Source organism: Dermochelys coriacea, chromosome 2, assembly GCF_009764565.3.
Source record: "Dermochelys coriacea isolate rDerCor1 chromosome 2, rDerCor1.pri.v4, whole genome shotgun sequence".
Lineage (NCBI taxonomy): Eukaryota > Metazoa > Chordata > Testudines > Dermochelyidae > Dermochelys > Dermochelys coriacea.
This window is the reverse complement of record NC_050069.1, coordinates 154,596,386-154,617,082: the sequence shown is the minus strand read 5'-3', so window position 1 is coordinate 154,617,082 and position 20,697 is coordinate 154,596,386. Positions and strand designations below refer to the sequence as shown.

Genomic DNA, 20,697 nt, shown 5'->3' with positions numbered 1-20,697 from the left:
TTTAAGGACAATAGAACTTTGAATATACTAATCTCCCACCTTCCTGGGGAATGTCCTGGGATGTTGCTTTGACACTGCAGGCTCATCTGATTATGCCACCTGGGTATGGAGTACCACCTTGGACACTGCTGGTATTTTTCCATTGGAAACAAAGGATTCCCACCTTATGGCTCTTCTCCATTGCTACCCTGTCCAAGAAGGAAGGCTGCTGACAGTACCTGAACAGACAAAGGAATTAAGCTGGGGAAAGGCAAGGGCTGAGTCCAGGCTGAGACAGGGATCTACTCTGTAAAGAAAAATAATTGGAACTCTAAACTGCAAAAACTCTGCAAACTGCCACAAACAACATTTAGGGTGAGAAATTTTGTAACCTGTTTCTTTAGTGAATTAAGCTTAGGTTACGTGTTTTGTTTTATTTGCTTAGTAATCTGCTTTGTTCTGTTTGCTATCCCTTATAATCACTTAACATTTACCTTTTGGAATTAATAAACATATTTCTTGTTTATTCCAAAACCCAGTTTGTGCAATTCATATCGGGGGCGGGGAGAAGGAGGGAGAGGACAAAAAGTTGTGCATATCGCCCTCCACATTGAGGGATGGGAAGATTTCTATGAGCTTGCATTGTACAGATCTCTCTATATAGCGCAAGACAATATTTTGGGGGGTTTACATTCCAGATGATGTGTGCTCTGGAGTGCTGGCCATTCATTCCCCTAGCTGAATCCTCCTACACAGAGCTGATTTCAGTCTGTGTCTGCAGCTGGGTATGGCCTTGTCTGGTTTTGTGCTGGAAAGGGGCTTGAGAGCCTGGCAAAGCAACTCAGTGCAAGGGAAACCCAGGCTCGTAGGACCGGCGGGCTCAATGGGACCCCAGCACATCCAGTGGCACCCCGACAGGGGGGTCCAACCCATCACAGGGGGAATCTCCAAGTTCTCAGGCAATGGCCTGAGGCATTTTCTGCTTTCACCATTTATTTAAAATATTAACAGTTTCTCCTATTTTTTCTACATATCTCAGGTGCATAAAAGGTATCCCTACATATTAGGGTGACCAAATGTCCCAATTTTATAGGGACAGTCCCGATTTTTGGGTCTTTTTCTTATTATAGGTTTCAGAGTAGCAGCCGTGTTAGTCTGTATTCGCAAAAAGAAAAGGAGTACCGGTGGCACCTTAGAGACTAACAAATTTATTAGAGCATAAGCTTTCGTGAGCTACAGCTCACTTCATCGGATGCATTTGGTGGAAAAAACAGAGGAGAGATTTATATACACACACACAGAGAACATGAAACAATGGGTTTATCATACACACTGTAAGGAGAGTGATCACTTAAGATAAGCCATCACCAGCAGCAGGGGGTGGAAAGGAGGAAAACCTTTCATGGTGACAAGCAAGGTAGGCTAATTCCAGCAGTTAACAAGAATATCAGAGGAACAGTGGGGGGTGTGGAATTAATTTGCAAACTGGATACAATTAACTTAGGCTTGAATAGAGACTGGGAATGGATGAGTCATTACACAAAGTAAAACTATTTCCCCATGGTATTTCTCCCTCCCACCCCACCCCCCACTGTTCCTCTGATATTCTTGTTAACTGCTGGAATTAGCCTACCTTGCTTGTCACCATGAAAGGTTTTCCTCCTTTCCACCCCCTGCTGCTGGTGATGGCTTATCTTAAGTGATCACTCTCCTTACAGTGTGTATGATAAACCCATTGTTTCATGTTCTCTGTGTGTGTGTATATAAATCTCTCCTCTGTTTTTTCCACCAAATGCATCCGATGAAGTGAGCTGTAGCTCACGAAAGCTTATGCTCTAATAAATTTGTTAGTCTCTAAGGTGCCACCGGTACTCCTTTTCTTTCTTATTATAGGCTCCTATTACCTCCCCACCCCCTCTCCTGATTTTTCACATTTGCTGTCTGGTCATCCTAATACATACTATACAAATTCGATCATATAGTGAAAATGCTGATTTATTCATCTTTTGTGGAGGCCTTTTGGGCTCAATCCTGCACCCAACAGCTCATTCAATGGCACTACAGTCATCTCTCACATCAGAAATTGGTGCACAAAAATTAAAGATTCTGAAAGGTTTATTATTTTGTCTAACAGAATAAAAATGTATTATTTGAAAAGTACCCAAATCCAGGCAATTTGGTAAATAATGTACATTCTCACAATTAGACTACAATAGTTTTGAGTCTGAACTGTCCACATTCGTTTCAACAGGTGTTAATTCTGAAGCCTAATGATGATGGCTTGTATTGTTGACTATGTCACTGCTGATCATTTTGGCAGAAACATACAAATATTCTGGGACTGTAGGTAAAAAGTCTGACGACAGTCCTATCACTCTCAGACTTATACCCAATGTTTGTCCCCTTCTAAAAAAAATACAAGTCTGTGTCAGCTAGAGCTTATTGCTAGAGCAGATCAGAAAATGGTGTGGAGTATGGAAAATTTCAAGTTTTCAGCAAAAAAAAATGAAAAAAGTCTGTTCAGAAGTATCTCATGAGAGTTAAAGTTTGGGCACATTGTAGTCCCCATTCTCCTCTGTGGGTCAGGCTCTCTGGCAAGACTACATCTCTCAGGATGCATCACAATCTCCCTTCTTGATGAGCCACCATGTGCATCGAGAGATTCATACGTTCAGAGAAGGGACCACTGTGATCAAATTAGTCTAACCTCCTGTATAACATGGGTGACAGAACTGCCCTCAAATAATTCCTAGAGCACATCTTTTAGAAAAACATCCACGCTTGGTTTAAAAAATGTCAATGATGGAGAATTCATCACAACCTTTGCTTGGTAAATTAATTACTCTCACCATTAAAAATGTATAACTTATTTCCAGCCTGAATTTGTCTAGCTTCAGCTTCCACCCACTGGATCCTGGTATACCTTTCTCTGCTAGACTGAAGAGCCCATTATTAAATATTTTGTTCCCCAGGTGGCAACTTGTAGACTATAATCAAGTCATCACTTAACTTTCTCTTTGTTAAGCTAAACAGAGTTTGCTCCTTGAGTGTATCACTAGAAGGCATGTTTCCTAATCCCTCATTCGATCTCATGGCTCTTCTCTGAACCCTCTCCAATTTATCAACATCCCTCTTGAATTGTAGACCCCAGAACTGGACACAGTATTCTTCCACAATGGCAGCACCAGTGCCAAACTTCTTTTCTCCAACTTGAGGTTCCCCTATTTATGCATCCCAGGACTGCATTAGCTCATTTGGCCACAGCTTCATACTGGGAGCTCATGTTCAACTGATTATCCATCATGACACCAGGTCCACAGGTAGTCTAGCCAGGGAAGTAGGCCCATAGAGGAGAATGGATCCATGAGGCAACTGTACCACAACTTATGCTACACTTCAGTAGCATTTTTAAATATATTTTTTCATGTTTTGACTAAAAAACTTTTCAGTTTTTGAGTGTTCATTTGGACAAAAAGTTAATGTTTTCACTGAAGTCAAAACACTTCACAAAAAGATTCATTTAGTCAAAAAACCCCAATGTTTACAGCAAAATAAAGTTTTGACAGAAAATTTTCTATAAGCCCTACTTGTAGTCCTTTTTTCCATTCAAGTGCCTGATCCAGGGCTGGATTAAGGTTATGAGGAGCCTAAGGCTAATGGGAGGGAAGGACGTAGGTATGAATTACATATTGCAAAAAAAATTATGTCGTCATCAAACATCTACATACATATTTATGTAAAATTAACTAGTTTATTCTACTCTCACTACACTCAAGTCTTCAAACAATTTCTTTTCCCTAGCTTTAGCTGTGGCAAAGTCATCAATGATGTTATGTCATCGTAATTCAAAGACTTGATTATTTCATTCTCAATGCTCAAGAGGGACAAAGCATGGAGATTCATAGATACTAAGGTCAGAAGGGACCATTCTGATCATCTAGTCCGACCTCCTGCACAGCGCAGGCCACAGAATCTCACCCACCCACTCCTACGAAAAACCTCACCTATGTCTGAGCTATTGAAATCCTCAAATCATGGTTTAAAGACTTGAAGGAGCAGAGAAGCCTCCCTCAAGTCAACCATGCCCCATGCTACAGAGGAAGGCGAAAAACCTCCAGGGCTTCTCCAATCTGCCCTGGAGGAAAATTCCTTCCCGACCCCAAATATGGCGATCAGCTAAACCCTGAGCATATGGGCAAGATTCACCAGCCAGATACTACAGAGATGCTCGAGTCATGGTGGGTTTAAGGACATTTTTGAACCTTGTTAGAAGAGAGAAGGAATGTTCTTCACTAGTTAGTGATCATTACTGACAAATACAGCCGCAATGCAGTTTCAACAGTTGGAAAACATTCTATCACCTTGGATTCAGTGGTAACTCGGTACATCCAAATAGATTTGCTTTCGTCATCTCTTCTCTCTATATCTGAGAGTGATGTGAATTCAACAAATTGAAGAAATTCTTTAGTAAAATCTACTGGAAGATCTCTGGGTACATCTGACACAGACATTGGATACCCTCACTGACTTCAGAAATTGAAATTTTAGGCGAAAAATTTGTCAGTACACTAAAAGTTTTGTCAATATTTTTGTACGCCTCCATCTGATGTTCTAATGAACTCTTCAGGTTTTTCGATGATTGTAATGAACATATTAACTCTGAAGGCCTCCTTGCCACTGAATGAGTGGGCAGTTGCATCATCGCATGTCTGTCTTTTGCGGCATGTGGCTGACTTATACTCATGGTTAGCAGTCCTTGCAGCCCCCTGAATTTCATACTCATCAAAACTATCCCACATTTGTTGAAGAACAGTTCCAAGACTCCTCATCAGGCTTACAGCAGTAGAAAGGTCTATTTGAGCACTTTGCAAGCTTAGACTGCACCTGATGAATGGCTGAAGTATATCATTTCAGACCTCACACAAAATACCAGTTTCCAACGTGTGCATTGCATCACTCAGGATCTTCGCATTTTTTTTGTTGCTGATTTTTGCGATTCATCCTTAATGCTTTCTAGTGCTTCGAGCATGTTGGGGTATCCTAAAACAACTGCATTCACAGCTTCAGCTAACTGACAATGTATGCTGCTCACTCATTACATGATTGGTAATGTATGCAGTATTCTTCCAATCACTGAAGCCTTCACAGAACATTTCCCACTTTTTGGTTTCAGAAAATAGGTGGAAATAAAAACAGTACACTTTCTTCTTAGAAGGCAAATGGATGAGCAATTCTCGTGTGCCAATCCGTTTGTTAGGCTTCACATATTCAAACACTGATTTGGTTAGATAACTATTCTGATTGGTGTACTCTCGCTTTGTCAATTAAAAGTCAGAATCTAGATTCTGGGATTTCTGTGTGCCCTTCTCAGTCCAATATGCAATGAGATCTTGAGAAGTCATGTCCCACTCATCTGGATCATAGGAGAAGGCTATTTTTGTATTAATATCACTGGGAAAGTCTTCAGAGGAGTGGGGTCAGACTGCAGCTAGAGAAGTCACAGGAGGCTGCTCCTTTTCACCACTTGGGTTGGTATTCTGGACTTACTCACTGCCAGACATAGTAGCAGGAAAACATGTTAGGCGAGAAGGAGTACCTTTCAGCACTACATCTTGTCTTTGCTGTCTTTCTTTGGCTTCCTTCAATTTCTGCCATCCTCCTTTCTTCGACATGGTTTTTATTGCCCAGTGTAGGCCTACCGTGTACAAAGTTCAATATTGCTTCGGCCCGCAAACACTGACTTTACTCACAAAGAGAAAATCATAACCACCATAAATTGAATTCACAGTCTTGATGGATTAATTTGTACAGAGCAGTATCTAATGAGACAAAACATTTCTGATGGCCCTGCTACTGTCACTCAGCTGTTACTTCAATATGGAATCGAGGGCCTACAATAGGACCTAAAAATAGGAGGGCCTAAGGCTGTAGCCTTATTAGCCTATGGGTTAATCTGGCCCTATCCCCCATATTTTGCCCACAAACACATAAATCTTTCTCTTGTTGAACTGCAGTGCTTCTGAGGCAAATGGGCTGCTTTAAAATTTAGTTGTAAATAAGTAGTTGAACTGATAGCTTTGTGGAAGTTAAACTTTGATGCAGCTCAAATAAATTATGCTCAAATAAATTTGTTAGTCTCTAAGGTGCCACAAGTACTCCTTTTCTTTTTGCGAATACAGACTAACACGGCTGCTACTTGATGAAGCTCAGCTTCCTGCAAAGGGCTGCAGCTGAACAGGAGATGAGACATCAAAGGCATACCCCTTTGCAGCTGTCCATTCTTAAGAAGAACAGATGGGGAAACAGGTGCCAAAGAAGAGAAGGACAACAAGAGAAAAGAAAGGGGAAAAATGAGAAGATGGCCCAGAAGTCAACTGCAAACTGATTTAAAGTGACTGTCTTTTTCCAATTGTTTCTTCTCACTCTTCCACTACAAGAAAATAGTTCATAGGGGATGGACATGTTATAAGAAATAATACAACCAAAACATTTGTTTAATAAATTTAACTTAAAATGTAGAGAGCTATAGTCTGATAGAATTAAGACACTCCAGGGTATGTTTTATGGGTAAATTAATCTACATTTTGGACAGCTGAAGGCACTTGTTTGCTTCCAAAACACCCATGTGAGGTATTAGAGGACCAATAAAACTTGTCTTGTGGCTTGAGGCAATATTTAAAAGCTCAATCAAGCAGACAAATCCAAATGCTGTAGCTTGGCTCTTGAAAATGCTAATTGGGAGAATTCTCCTCATATATTCTTTTTTAAATGGAAAACTACAATCAGTTGGGTAAGTTGGAGTGCATTTACACAATTATATGTTAACGTTGTCTTCTAGAAGAAATTTTAAGAGACCTATTTAAAGTTTATTTAAATTAAGTAAAACAGAATGTACATACACACTGCTAAAATAATTTTAATTCCTGTATACAATGGGAAAGCATAGGGAATTTTTAATGTCTAAAGGCCACAGAAGTGCAGGGGAGTGGAGGTGGCCAGAGTAACAACACTGCTTTGGAATCTGAGAGTCTCCCACACTGCAATTATGCACATTACCACCACAGGTGTGCAGTACTCTACAAGAACAAGTACAGAAGGTGTTGTTGTGATGGGTGTATGGACAACAGTTCTGTCAAAATACTCAGATGCTGATTCCATGGATGCTCTGGGGGCTGGAGCACCCACAGGGGAAAAAAATGGTGAGTGCTTAGCACTCACTGGCAGCCCCCCTAACAGCTCCTCCCCCTCCCCCCAGTGCCCTCTACCTGCCAGCGGCCCCACTGATCAGCACCTTCCCAGCGCCTCCCGCCCGCCATGGATCAGTTGTTTAGTGACATGTGGGAAGTGCTGGGGGGGCGGGGAAGGAGGAGGGCAGGACAAGGGGCTTGGGGGAGAGCAGCGGTCGAGCATCACCTGGGAAAGGACAAAGTTGGCGCCTGTGAAAATACTGCCCATATTCAACCCATAGCACACTTCAGTTTCTCATACAATTTCTAGAGGTTCGGGCACTTTTTTTACATTAATAGCTTTAGAAATATTTAAGCAGATAATGTAGATCTATAGTTGGAGTAGCCAGTGGCTGTGCAATAGTTGGCGCTATTAAATATTCAAAATGAAACCTTCAAAGTGATTTCTCTCTCACACATTGTCTCTTTGAATCTATACTGTATTCACAGTAATCAAGTAGTCAGAACCCACATTTTACATGCATTTTGACATGATCTGACGAAGTGGGTATTCACCCACAAAAGCTTATGCTACAATTCATCTTTTAGTCTATAAGGTGCCACAGGACTCTTTGCTGCTTTTATACATTTTACATGTTTTTCTACTGGGAATTAAACAAAATACTGTCTTCAGCACTTGCGTACATAACAGTACCTATTTGTCTTTATGTAGAAAAAAATGATTTAGCAAGTAGTCTGTGGGAGAAGGTTGTTATTTATAAACAAGTTGGTGTGAATGTCATTTTAAATTAAATTAGATAGTATATTTCTAATACTACTTTAATTTAAAATTACACTGAAAAGTCAGCAAAGAAAAACATTTGTATGCTACTTGTACAGCCCTTTGAGCTCTGATGGCAATAGCAGGATGGAGATTTTTCTTCTTTCAGTCACGTTGCTTACATATTGTAACTTGCATATTTAGCCCTCAAACCTGCAAATGCACTGTGATGGTGCAAGGCCAGATGGCTATGGAAGAGTAGTGGGAGATAGATATATTAGCTCCAGGCTAAACAAATCCCTGGTACCAGGATAAGTGAAATGGCAGCTGCTCCAGGTCAATTAAGACACCTGGGGCCAATTAAGAACTTTCCAGAAGGCAGGGAGAAGGCTAGGTTGACTGGGACACCTGAAGCCAATCAGGGGCTGGCTGAAACTAGTTAAAAGCCTCCCAGTTAGTCAGGTGGGTGTGCATGTCAGGAGCTGTGGGAAGAAGTTGCGCTGCTGGAGAGGCTGAGTAGTACACACCATATCAGGTACAAGGAAGGAGGCCCTGAGATAAGGGTGAAGTGGAGCTTGAGGAAGTGAGGGCTGCTGTGGGGGAAGTAGCCCAGGGAATTGTACATGTCATGTTTCTAAAAGGTCAGCTACCATAGCTGATACTATTAGGGTCCCTGGGCTGGAGCCTGGAGTAGAGGGTGGGCCTGGGCTCCCCCCCACACCTTTGCCCCTGATTAGTCACTGAGACTGGGAGACAACAGAGACTGTGCAAGGAAGGATAACTTCTCCTCACCTCCGTCGCTGGCTTATGATGAAAATGGCTCAGTAGACTTTGACCCTTGTTTCTAGAGAAAGAAGGGTTACGTGGAGGGTCACAGTGAGTCTCTGAGGCTAGCGAAATCCGCCAGGAAACGCGGGACCCATGGAAGCAAGGACAGAGCTTTGTCACAGCACATTGAGTAACTTTATGAGAGTATTCAATGAGATTTTCACATGTATAAGTGTTGGTGGAATTAGGCCAATAGGATCCAATCTAAGCTTCCTTCCTCTGAAGTCAATGGGAGTTTTATCATTAACTTTAATGGAAGCTGAATGGCCCATGGAAGTACTTTTTCTGCTTGTGTTCTTCCACCATTTCAAAAAAATAAACAAAACCAGACCTTCCAAAGCAGTGTCCAATCTCCACAAAGGGGGGATTTATTTCAAACCTGACTCCATGTCCTGACTGTTTATTTCCTTGTCAAACTGATTTTTTGCAGCTTATAATATTTTAATTCCTGTGTTCAAAGGCCATTAAGCCCTTTGACTCAAAGAAACAACAAATTCCATAAAGCTAAATGGGCACCCAATTGACAGCACAGAAGACAACACTCCCAGTGTATCTACATACAGTAGATTTCATACTGAATAGGGCTGGAACAAATATTGGACGACTTTAAGAAACTGATAACTTTTTTCCATTTGAGAACCAGGTTGTTCTGCATCTCCTTTCCCTGCATCTCCTATCACTGTGGTGATAAGGTTTATACAGAATTAGGGATCACATGGTATTACAAAAGTGATCTGAGGTTGGGTTTTTAGATTAGTAACTCCACCTGGTTGGTCCACTAACCTTTCTCTTAACAATTTGCTGCTAGTGAGCAAAGATTAATTTGACCATCAACACAATATGTACGTACAGCATCTACCACAATGCAGCACCAATCTTGGCTGGGGCCTCTAGAAACTACCAACAACAACTGCTATATAAAATTATTACCAGTCATGTAGTTAGTTTGTCTTTCTACTGCAGGGAATCTGACTTCTTTTCCCTTTTCATAATGCATTCCTGTTGTCTATCATCCTCAATGTAAATGAGCTTGACCACCCATAACCCTTTCCAAATTTTCCTTGACCCTTTCCTAGCTCTGCCTATTAGGGACAAACTCTGGCTCTAATACAAAATTGGAACTTTCCCTCTGGCTCTTTTCATCAATTCCTATATCAGGATAGAGTGGACAGCCACACTGCCCTTGGGGAAGTCATTGCCTCTACTGCTAAAGACAAAGCACTTGCATCTTTTCCCTGAAGAAATCTTTCTACAGGTAAGAAGAAGTTAAGACAAACTCTTTAAGCCTGTTTATACGGTAAGTCTGATGGCTGCCTCCAGACACCCAATACCAGAATTACAAAATTTTCAAACTAATTCTGAGACCAGATCTCTGGTATAAGACTGAAACTCTTATACCCAATTAATGGTGCAGTAGCACCTCCCCTAAAAGCAAAACAACCCCAAACAAAGTAGCTAATTTGTAACACAACCAATAGTGAGACAAAACTAAGCAGTCTCATCATATATTACTGGGCACTTTTCCCCAAAGCTGCAGGTTATCCGAGTAGCTCAGGTTGAGTCTCAGTTGCAAAATAGCTTAGTACAAATTCTGCTCCCAATGCCAACTCATTATCTGTGGTCTTAACATGGAGGACAATCCTCCTAACCAGCTCCTGGAGCCGCAGTAAAGGCCATCTGTGGCCTTATGGCTGAGCTAACCTCCATAACAAGTATGATCTCCCTCTGCAGGTGGGGGAGGAATGGATAATGGATCTGTGTAAGTAGATATCCGTGGGCCCTGCTCCTTCTTCTGTCTGCCTCTCACCCAACTTTCTTTTGCCATGGCACAGAAAGAGTCCCTGTGGGGAAACAGTTTCTTGGTGCAAAGGAGATACAGACCTTCTGTACAGGTTTCTGGTATGCTTCCCCAGGTAAGACCCTCCTACCCTATGGCAGAAAAAGCAGAATTTGCCATTTTCTGAAAAAGATACAGGAAGCAACAAATACAAGGCCTGAATCAATGATATCAATTAACTGGATTACAAATGAAATGGCACCACGAGAGAGGATACAATTTTAGGGCCAATCCTACAAACATTTACATGCTTAACCTTATGCACATGTGTAGAGTTAATGAGCTTAATGGGATTTAAGGTTAAGTGTGTTTTTATTTGCACTGCAGGATCAGGGCCATAATCAAGTTGTTTAATGGCCCACTTTTTGTATAAATAACCAGTGTGACTATGGCCTCACTCTCTTGGAAAGAAGTTTATAGCATTTACAGATTTTTTTCTTACATTTTTAAGAGGCCATTTCATCTTCATATTTGAAAGCTTCCATTAAGTTCAGCAGAAAACATATCAAAGTTGTCAAACAAAATATAAATCTGTACTTAATTATTCAATTTCAAAGGGGAAAATGTTGGACACTACAACAGGGATTGAAAGCAGAAATCTGAAGTGTGGCCTCTAAGTGGCTTATTTAAAAAGAAGTGCATACAATTTGCATCTGTATCAATAAAGATATAACAACAACAAGTATTGCTGTGGTATCTAGAGGCCCCAGCTGAAGTCAAGGCCCCATTCTGCTAGGCACTATGCATACACATATTGGTGGAGACAGTATAAATAGACAAGACGTACAAATGGTGAGAGAAACAAAGTATCATCATACCCATCTTATTGATGGGGAACTGAGGTACAGGGAAATGAAGTGACCTATCAAAGGTCAAAGAAAGAGAGCCCAGACTCAAACCTAGTCCCTTAAATACAAGGCCATCTTTTCTCTACTTCCCCACATTTTTTCATAGAATGAGTGTCTAAAATGCCCATGCAAAAATTATTCAAAAAAGGAGCATGAAAAAAAAAAGACTTCCAGTATATGCAGTTGTCACTTGAGAGCTAGAGATAAGAATTTCTGTTAACTTGCTAATGCTAACAACACCCTACTAAACAGGTATGCCAATGTGTTAATGCAGCCTGTTCAATTTATATTCCATATTCAAATAGCTGATAATCACTGCTCAGAATTCAAACTGTGCAGCTAGGATAGGGCTTAATGAAAATAATACAATGCAATCACAAAGGAGCATTTAAATAGTTCTATTAGGAATAACCTCATTTATTCAGAAATACAAATTGTAAAAAACTGGAGCTTGAGATGCAATGGTTAAGCTTTGCTCACCAGAAGATCGAAAGTTAAATTAAAGTTCCATCATTATCTTGCATGCAGGGGAGGGGAGGAAAAGAAACAAGAAGAAGAGGCACAAACTGGGTTCAGCCAAAGCAGAGGCCATTTTTCACTGAGGAAAACCTGTCATTGTCTAGGAGTGGTGGGGGATAAGGGGAGAAAAAAATTTTCTGTGAGTATTTGCACTGCTGGTCAGTTGATGCATTTGGAGTTCAATGGGAGGATTTCATGTTTGCGAAACAGTCTCTCTCATCTCTCTCTGTATCTTTAATCATTTGAGCTTTCGGGGCAGCAGTGATCCAACCCAAGAGTAAGTCACAGGAGACAATCCACCACCAGAAGCCTTCAATCATCACTTTAGGTCAGGGTGATGAGGGTCGTGGGGAGAGAGTTGCTAGATCTGGAGTTGACCTTTTCCCTTTATGCTGAGCAAGTTATTCTAGGGAGTTTGCTTCTGCAGGTGGTGCATATGGCAATATGTCCACAAGTAGCGCTTAAAGCCACCAAGATTTAAAATCTTTAAACATCTAAAGTATCTTACTTAATTCTAAAATTGCAGAATTTGAAGAACCAATCAAATGTTTTACAAGCACTAACTATTAGGAACTATTAAATTTAAGTTTCAAAGCTATTTCTGGAACATTCAGAATACAAACAAAACTTGCTGTTTCCAGGATTGGGAATAGGAAATGGAGTTTTTCCATCTCCAGGTCAGCATTTCAGATCTAACCCAAGTTAGTAGTGACTGAAACTCTTTACCACCTGAAGGCTGTTTCAGTTGTCTACACGAGGGAAACTTACTAAAAGTTTCCAAGGGTTGCAACCACCTGTTTAAATCTACCATTGTTAACAGCTCTGTTGAAGATAGGCCACCAACTGCCATCAGTGTTTTAACAACATGTCAAAGACCAGCTTAGAAAAGGGTTACATGACAAGGTGTTTAATGTGCCAATGGCCTGTCTACACTGGGACTCCCCATGCTGATAACATTGATGGCACTGAACTAGAGGGAAAATGTAACGAGTGTGAAATTAGTTGGCGATTTCAGTCCACTTCCCAATAGATGACCACCATAATTGGAAAGAAGTGGTACTTTGTAGATGGTTTCACCAGGACTGCCAAAGAATTCAAAGACATGGAAAGAAAACTCCCTCCATCACCTAAGAGATTCCTGGAGATTCTACAAAGGCACAAAGTGAGGACAGCATGTGGAGATCTGCATTTGCTGCTGCCTCTCTCTTCATTATTCTGTGTTCCAATCGCAAGAGCTGTAAATCCAGTACTTTGAACACTAAATTTACTTCTGTGTTTTTTTTAATGTTACTCCAGAATTTTTTGAATAGTTTGAAAATAGATATTGGGCAAAGAATCTTCAGAGAATGAGCTTTCAGGAGAGTGTGGATGCACAGCCAGGTAGCAGTATGTCAAAACTTTGGGGACAGGAAAGTTTGTGCTTGGGGTAGCTAGCACAGTGCCACTGCTGTCTGTGCTACTATGGCTACACTATTACTTTTAACATGCCTACTCAGATGAGAACTAGCAGGAGTATGTCTACATGAGCTGGGAATCACACCTCTAGCTCAGTGTAGACATAGACTTACAGAAAGTACATCAGTGAAAATACATTCATAGTTCTTACATGAAAGTAAGTCTGTGTGACAAATCTGACGAACACAGGCGAACCATGAGGCTATTGCATTTAATATTATGACTGTTAACTAAATGTCTGAGACAGCTTTGACAGGATGACAACTTCAAAGACCATTATATTGGGATGGGCCTGACAATAAGAGCCTTTAGAAAATTCATAGCCCTTTGTTTCAATACATATATGTATTTGTATGTTCCTGGCTCACTGGGTGGATTTCCTGTGGAATCTAGATTCACCAGGGGGTGATTAATGCAAAATCCCAAGGCTGGCTATGCAGATACCCAACCTTGAGGCTCAACCACCTAGGAAGAGGAGCAGTGACTGGTTTTGCCTGTTTCCAAGGGGCTGCAAGACAAAGCAAGAGTTTAGGGATAAAAGGCTGAGTTTATTCTGACACAGGGAACTTTCCCTCACAAATGGATCTGACCTTTGATCCAAGGGAGTACCCATCCCTGGTGAAAAGTTACAAGAACTTGAACCTGCCAGAGTCTGACTTCTGCTATATTTAGATCTTTTTATTGTTTTGTATGTTTTTTCTGTATCAAAAAAGTGCTGGAACTAGGGGTGTTGGGGGTGGTGCTGCACCCTCTGGCTTGAAGTTGCTTGGTTCCATGGCTCTCAGCACCCCCACTATACAAATTGTTCCAGCACCTATATGCTCTATATGCTTTTGTCCTTAAAGCAATGTACTGTGCTTTGCAATGGTGGTCACCTGTGATAATTGGTGAGCCACTCATTGTCGCTGGGGGGCGGGGAGGGGTGAAAGTGCAGGTGCTGAGTGAGTCAAACACATTGGGAAAAATCACATTGCAACTGTAATTTAAACCCCTGGGTCTGGAAGATGAGTATGGGTCCTGTGCCAGAGAGAGGTGACAACTGGAGGCCTGAGATTACATTCCTTGACCAGACCACAGAGGGGGTCAAAAGGTGCAGTTCTCCCAAAACTGTGATAGTAAAACACCACCATTCCGGCTAAGTGGCCACCTATTATAATGGCAAAAAAAAATTAGAGTAGACATGTGTGTCCATCTTTCTTCACAACTCAATGTCTTGGAATTGTAAGAAAGTTTGCAAACCTCTGTGATAAGACATGTGTTGTACAGTAACTCATTTGATCAATGGCATAGAAGAGGTGGGTTTTAGTTTTGGGGGTCTCAGTTACCACTCAATTTTTATCACATGTAGTGCAGACACAACTTCATGTGTATCATTTAAATGATCCCTTTGTTTACAGATACATATTAGATGCAAGGGAGAAGAAGATACTGTTTAGGCCTGAAGTTAGTTTCACTTGTCCATAATTTTTTAAATGAGCGACTGTTAGCTAGTCACCGTTACATGGTTCTTTCATAGGGAGTGAATTGTGTACATACAAGGTTTTGTGCAAGGATTTACCACAGCCCATGAGGAAGCCACCTGCCCCAAAGTCACTATTTCTACCTATGCAATTTTTCATATCCTTCCCACTATAGAGGTTTTGGGTCATACAAGTGCAGATCAAATAAGTAATTCCATTGTCCACTGAATGGTCCACTGAAAGATTCTACAGTGTGCAGGGGCTATAAAGCAAGTCTTATTTGCTGTGCCAAGCCATGCAGTGGTTCAGCACCCTGCCTGGCTGACTTTCACCCAGCATGAACAAATTGCAGTGTTCCAGGCTTATTTGCAATTCGTATCATAAAATTGAACATTTACTGATTGTTTTTAGTTGATGTGCTATTAGCATATTTAAAGTCTTATTAAAATTGTTAGCGTCATATTGTTTAAATATAGAACATCAAATTTCCATGATATTTATCTTTTAAGATTAAGAAATATCAAGCAAAACTGGCCAGTGTTGGGTTTTTTTCCCCCCAGTAGGGGTGTTTTATAAAATCACTGTTATGTGACAGGTTTCAGAGTGGTACCTGTGTTAGTCTGTATCAGCAAAAAGAAACCAAGGAGTACTTGTGGCACCTTAGAGATTAAACACATTTATTTTACACAAAAGCATAAGCTTTTGTGTAAAACCCACTTCATCGGATGCATGCAGTGGAGAATACAGTAGGAAGATATGTACACACACACACACACACACACACACACAGAAAAATGGGTGTTGCTATACCAACTGTAACAAGACTAATCAATTAAGGTGGGCTATTATCAGCAGGAGAAAAAAAAACTTTTGTAGTGATAATCAGGATGGCCCATTTCAACCAGTTGACAAGGTGGTGAGAGAAACAGCAGGGGAAAAAATAAAACATGGGGAAATAGTTGTTTTTTTTTAAAAAACTTTGTCACTCCCAGTCTTTATTCAAGCCTAATTTAATGGTGTCCAGTCTGCAAAATTCCAATTCTGCAGTTTCTTGTTGAAGTCAGTTTTGAAGTTTTTTTGTTGGAGAATTGTGACTTTTAGGTCTGTAATCGAGTGACCAAAGAGACTGAAGTGTTCTCCGACTGGTTTTTTAATGTTATAACTCTTGACATAGAATCATAGAATATCAGGGTTGGAAGGGACCTCAGGAGGTCATCTAGTCCAACCCCCTGCTCAAAGCAGGACCAATCCCCAACTAAATCATCCCAGCCAGGACTTTGTCAAGCCTGACCTTAAACTTCTAAGGAAGAAGATTCCACCACCTCCCTAGGTAACACATTCCAGTGTTTCACCACCCTCCTAGTGAAAAAGTTTTTCTTAATATCCAACCTAAACCACCCCCACTGCAACTTGAGACCATTACTCCTTGTTCCATCATCTGCTACCACTGAGAACAGTCTAGATCCATCCTCTTTGGAACCCCCTTTCAGGTAGTTGAAAGCAGCTATCGAATCCCCCCTCATTCTTCTCTTCCGCAGACTAAACAATCCCAGTTCCCTCAGCCTCTCCTCATAAGTCACATGTTCCAGTCCCCTAATAATTTTTGTTGCCCTCCGCTGGACGCTTTCCAATTTTTCCACATCCTTCTTGTAGTGTGGGGCCCAAAACTGGACACAGTACTCCAGATGAGGCCTCACCAATGTCGAATAGAGGGGAACGATCACGTCCCTCGATCTGCTAGCAATGCCCCTACTTATACATCCCAAAATGCTATTGGCCTTCTTGGCAACAAGAATAGACTGTTGACTCATATCCAGCTTCTCATCCGCTGTAACCCCAGGTCCTTTTCTGCAGAACGGCTGGCGAGCCATTCGGTCCCTAGTCTGTAGCGGTGCATGGGATTCTTCCATCCTAAGTGCAGGACTCTGCACTTGTCCTTGTTGAACCTCATCAGATTTCTTTTGGCCCAATCCTCTAATTTGTCTAGGTCCCTCTATATCCTATCCCTACCCTCCAGTGTATCTACCTCTCCTCCCAGTTTAGTATCATCTGCAAACTTGCTGAGGGTGCAATCCATGACATCCTCCAGATCATTTATGAAGATATTGAACAAAACCGGCCGAGGACCAACCCTTGGGGCACTCCACTTGATGCCGGCTGCCAACTAGACATGGAGCCATTGATCAATAGCTGTTGAGCCCGACAATCTAGCCAACTTTCTATCCACCTTATAGTCCATTCATCCAGCCCATACTTCTTTAACTTGCTGGCAAGAATACTGTGGGAGACCGTGTCAAAAGCTTTGCTAAAGTCAAGGAACACGTCCACTGCTTTCCCCTCATCTTCAGAGCCAGTTATCTCATCATAGAAGGCAATTAGATTAGTCAGGCATGACTTGCCCTTGGTGAATCCATGCTGACTGTTCCTGATTACTTTCCTCTCCTCTAAGTGCTTCAGAATTGATTCCTTGAGGACCTGCTCCATGATTTTTCCAGGGACTGAGGTGAGGCTGACATCTGATTTGTGTCTATTTATTCTTTTGACTAGAGATTGTCCAGTTTGGCCAATGTACATGACCGAAGGGCATTGCTGGCACATGATGGCATATATCACATTGGTAGATGTGAAGGTGAACAAGCTTTGATGGTGTGGCTGATGTGATTAGGTCCTATGATGGTGTCCCCTGAATAGATATGTGGACAGAGTTGGCAACCAAAGGTCAGGTGCAGAAAAAATGGTTACTTTCTCGTAACTGTTGTTCGAGATGTGTTGTTCACATCCATTCCATATTCATGCACGTGGCAAGTGCACAACTAGCATCGGAAACTTTTCCCCTTAGCGACTCCCAGTGGGCCAGCAGGCCCCCCAAGTGGTGCCACTGCGCCGTGCTTATATACCTCTGTCGGCCTGACCTCCTCCAGTTCCTTCTTGCCAGCGACTCTGACAGAGGGGTAGGAGGTTGGGTGGTGGAATGAACGTGAATACCACATCTCAAAGAACAACAGTTACAAGATAATAACCGTTTTTTCTTCTTTGAGTGCTTGTTCACATCCATTCCAAAATTAGGTGAATTACAAGCTTACCTCTGGAGGAGGGTAGGAGTCACGGAACAACTGCTCGGAGGACCGCTCCGCCAACTGCCGCGTCTTCTCTGGCCTGCTGGTTGACCGCGTAGTGGGTCATGAAGGTGTGCATTGCGGACCAGGTGGCTGCTCTACCAATCTCCTCGATTGGGACCTGTGCCAGGAACGCCTTGGAAGTCACCTGCGCCCTGGTCGAGTGGGCCATGACTGCTGGGGTAGGAACACCTGCGAGCTCATAGCACACCCAGATACAGCTTGTAATCCAAGATGAAATTCACTGCGCTGACACTGGGAGGCCTTTTATCCTCTCGGCTACAGCCACAGATAGCTGTGTGGATTTGCGAAAGGGCTTGGTGCGTTCCAAATAGAATACCCGCGCTCGACGCACATCCAGGGTGTGCAAGCTGCGGTGACTCGGGTCTGTATGGGGTTTCGGGAAGAACACCAGCAGACAAATGTCCTGACTCAAATGGAATTGGCAGATCACCTTAGGGAGGAACTTGGGGTGCGGCCAGAGCTGCACCTTGTCCTTGTGAAATACTGTGTACGGTGGCTTAGAGGTGAGGGCCCTCAGTTCAGACACCCTTCTGGCCGAGGTAATGGCAACCAGAAATGCCACCTTCCAGGAAAGGTGGAGGAGAGAACAGGTAGCGAGGCGCTCAAAAGGGGGTCCCATGAGTTGAGAAAGGACCAGGTTAAGGTTTCATGGAGGGACTAGGGGGGGCAGGAGTACAGGAACATCTTCTCCAACCCCTTAAGGAACCGTCCCACCATTGGGTGGGAAAACACCGAGCCCCCCCGAAAACCCAGATAGAAGGCAGAGATGGCCGCCAGGTGCGCTCTGAGTGAGGATGGGGCTAGCCCTTGCTGCTTGAGGTGCAGGAGATACTCCAGAATGGCCTGCACTGGCAGCACTTGTCAGGGTTCACACCAACATGAGAACCTTTTCCATTTGGCCATATAGGCTGCCCTGGTAGAGGGCTTTCTACTGCCAAGCAGAATCTGCTGTACAGGAAGGGAGCACTGGCTCTCCAGTGCGTTTAACCACAGAGCCTCACGCCGTCAGGTGCAGTGACTGCAGGTCAGGGTGCAAAAGTTGCCCGCCGTCCTGTGTAATGAGGTACCGGTGCAGGGGCAGGACTACTGGGGCCTCCACCGACAGCTCTAGGAGCTATGTGTACCAGTGTTGGCAGGCCCAAGCTGGGGTGATGAGGATCACCACTACCCTGTCCCTGCGCACCTTAAGCGGGACCTTGTGCACCAAGGGGAGCAGAGAGAAGGCATACATCAAGCCCCCTTGCCTCGTGGATGTGTTTGCGATCCGGTGGGAGCCCGGGCTGCGGCCCTGGAATGTGTGGGCACTGGGCATTGGCCTTGGTGGCAAACAGATCTACCCGGGGAAACCCTCACCTGCGGAAGAGCGAAAACATGACATCCGCCCTGAGCGTCCAGTCATGCATGCTGAGGGAGACCGCCAGCTTGTTCCGCACCCCTGGGATATAGGATGCTTTGAGGTGAATTGCATGGGCATGCAAAGGTCCCAGAGGAGGAGAGCCTCGCAACAGAGTGGCGAGGAATGGGCCCCGCCCTGTTTGTTTATATAAAACATGACAGTAGGGTTGTCAGTCAGAACTGTCACACTGTGACCACTCAGAGTGGCGTGAAAGGTCTGGCAGGCGAGATGAACCGCCCTGAACTCCTTCACAGTGATATGGAGCGACTGCTTTGCCTCAGACCACAACCCCTGCGTCATGAGGTCCCCCAGGTGAGTCCCCCCCCATCCGTGGTCTGACATCCATTACCAGCGTCAGGTCCAGAAGTGGGGCAGCAAAGGGGATGCCTTCGCAAACCACAGGCTGGGACTGCCACCACAGCAGCGAGTCCAGCACATCCCTTGGGGCTGTCACTACCAAGTCTAGAGGGTCCCTCCCTGGGTGGTACACCCAAGCGAGCCACACCCGCAGAGTCATAGAATCATAGAATCATAGAATATCAGGGTTGGAAGGGACCCCAGAAGGTCATCTAGTCCAACCCCCTGCTCAAAGCAGGACCAAGTCCCAGTTAAATCATCCCAGCCAGGGCTTTGTCAAGCCTGACCTTAAAAACCTCTAAGGAAGGAGATTCTACCACCTCCCTAGGTAACGCATTCCAGTGTTTCACCACCCTCTTAGTGAAAAAGTTTTTCCTAATATCCAATCTAAACCTCCCCCATTGCAACTTGAGACCATTACTCCTCGTTCTGTCATCTGCTACCATTGAGAACAGTCTAGAGCCATCCTCTTTGAAACCCCCTTTCAGGTAGTTGAAAGCAGCTATCAAATCCCCCCTCATTCTTCTCTTCTGCAGACTAAACAATCCCAGCTCCCTCAGCCTCTCCTCATAAGTCATGTGCTCTAGACCCCTAATCATTTTTGTTGCCCTTCGCTGTACTCTTTCCAATTTATCCACATCCTTCTTGTAGTGTGGGGCCCAAAACTGGACACAGTACTCCAGATGAGGCCTCACCAGTGTCGAATAGAGGGGAACGATCACGTCCCTCGATCTGCTCGCTATGCCCCTACTTATACATCCCAAAATGCCATTGGCCTTCTTGGCAACAAGGGCACACTGCTGACTCATATCCAGCTTCTCGTCCACTGTCACCCCTAGGTCCTTTTCCGCAGAACTGCTGCCGAGCCATTCGGTCCCTAGTCTGTAGCGGTGCATTGGATTCTTCCATCCTAAGTGCAGGACCCTGCACT

General features: G+C 43.3%; 1 protein-coding gene and 1 long non-coding RNA gene across 2 annotated transcripts in view; both read right to left on the bottom strand.

The window, feature by feature from the left end:
- Nucleotides 1-20,697, bottom strand: part of TMEFF1 (transmembrane protein with EGF like and two follistatin like domains 1) — a 235,437-nt gene that overhangs the window by 101,890 nt on the left and 112,850 nt on the right. The gene's annotated exons all lie outside the window — the stretch shown is intronic.
- LOC122458846 lies at nt 1,868-20,443 on the bottom strand. The gene is made up of 3 exons (XR_006279125.1): nt 20,433-20,443; nt 4,937-4,943; nt 1,868-3,146 (listed from the first exon to the last, which is right to left on the bottom strand). It is a non-coding gene; the product is annotated as an uncharacterized LOC122458846 (long non-coding RNA).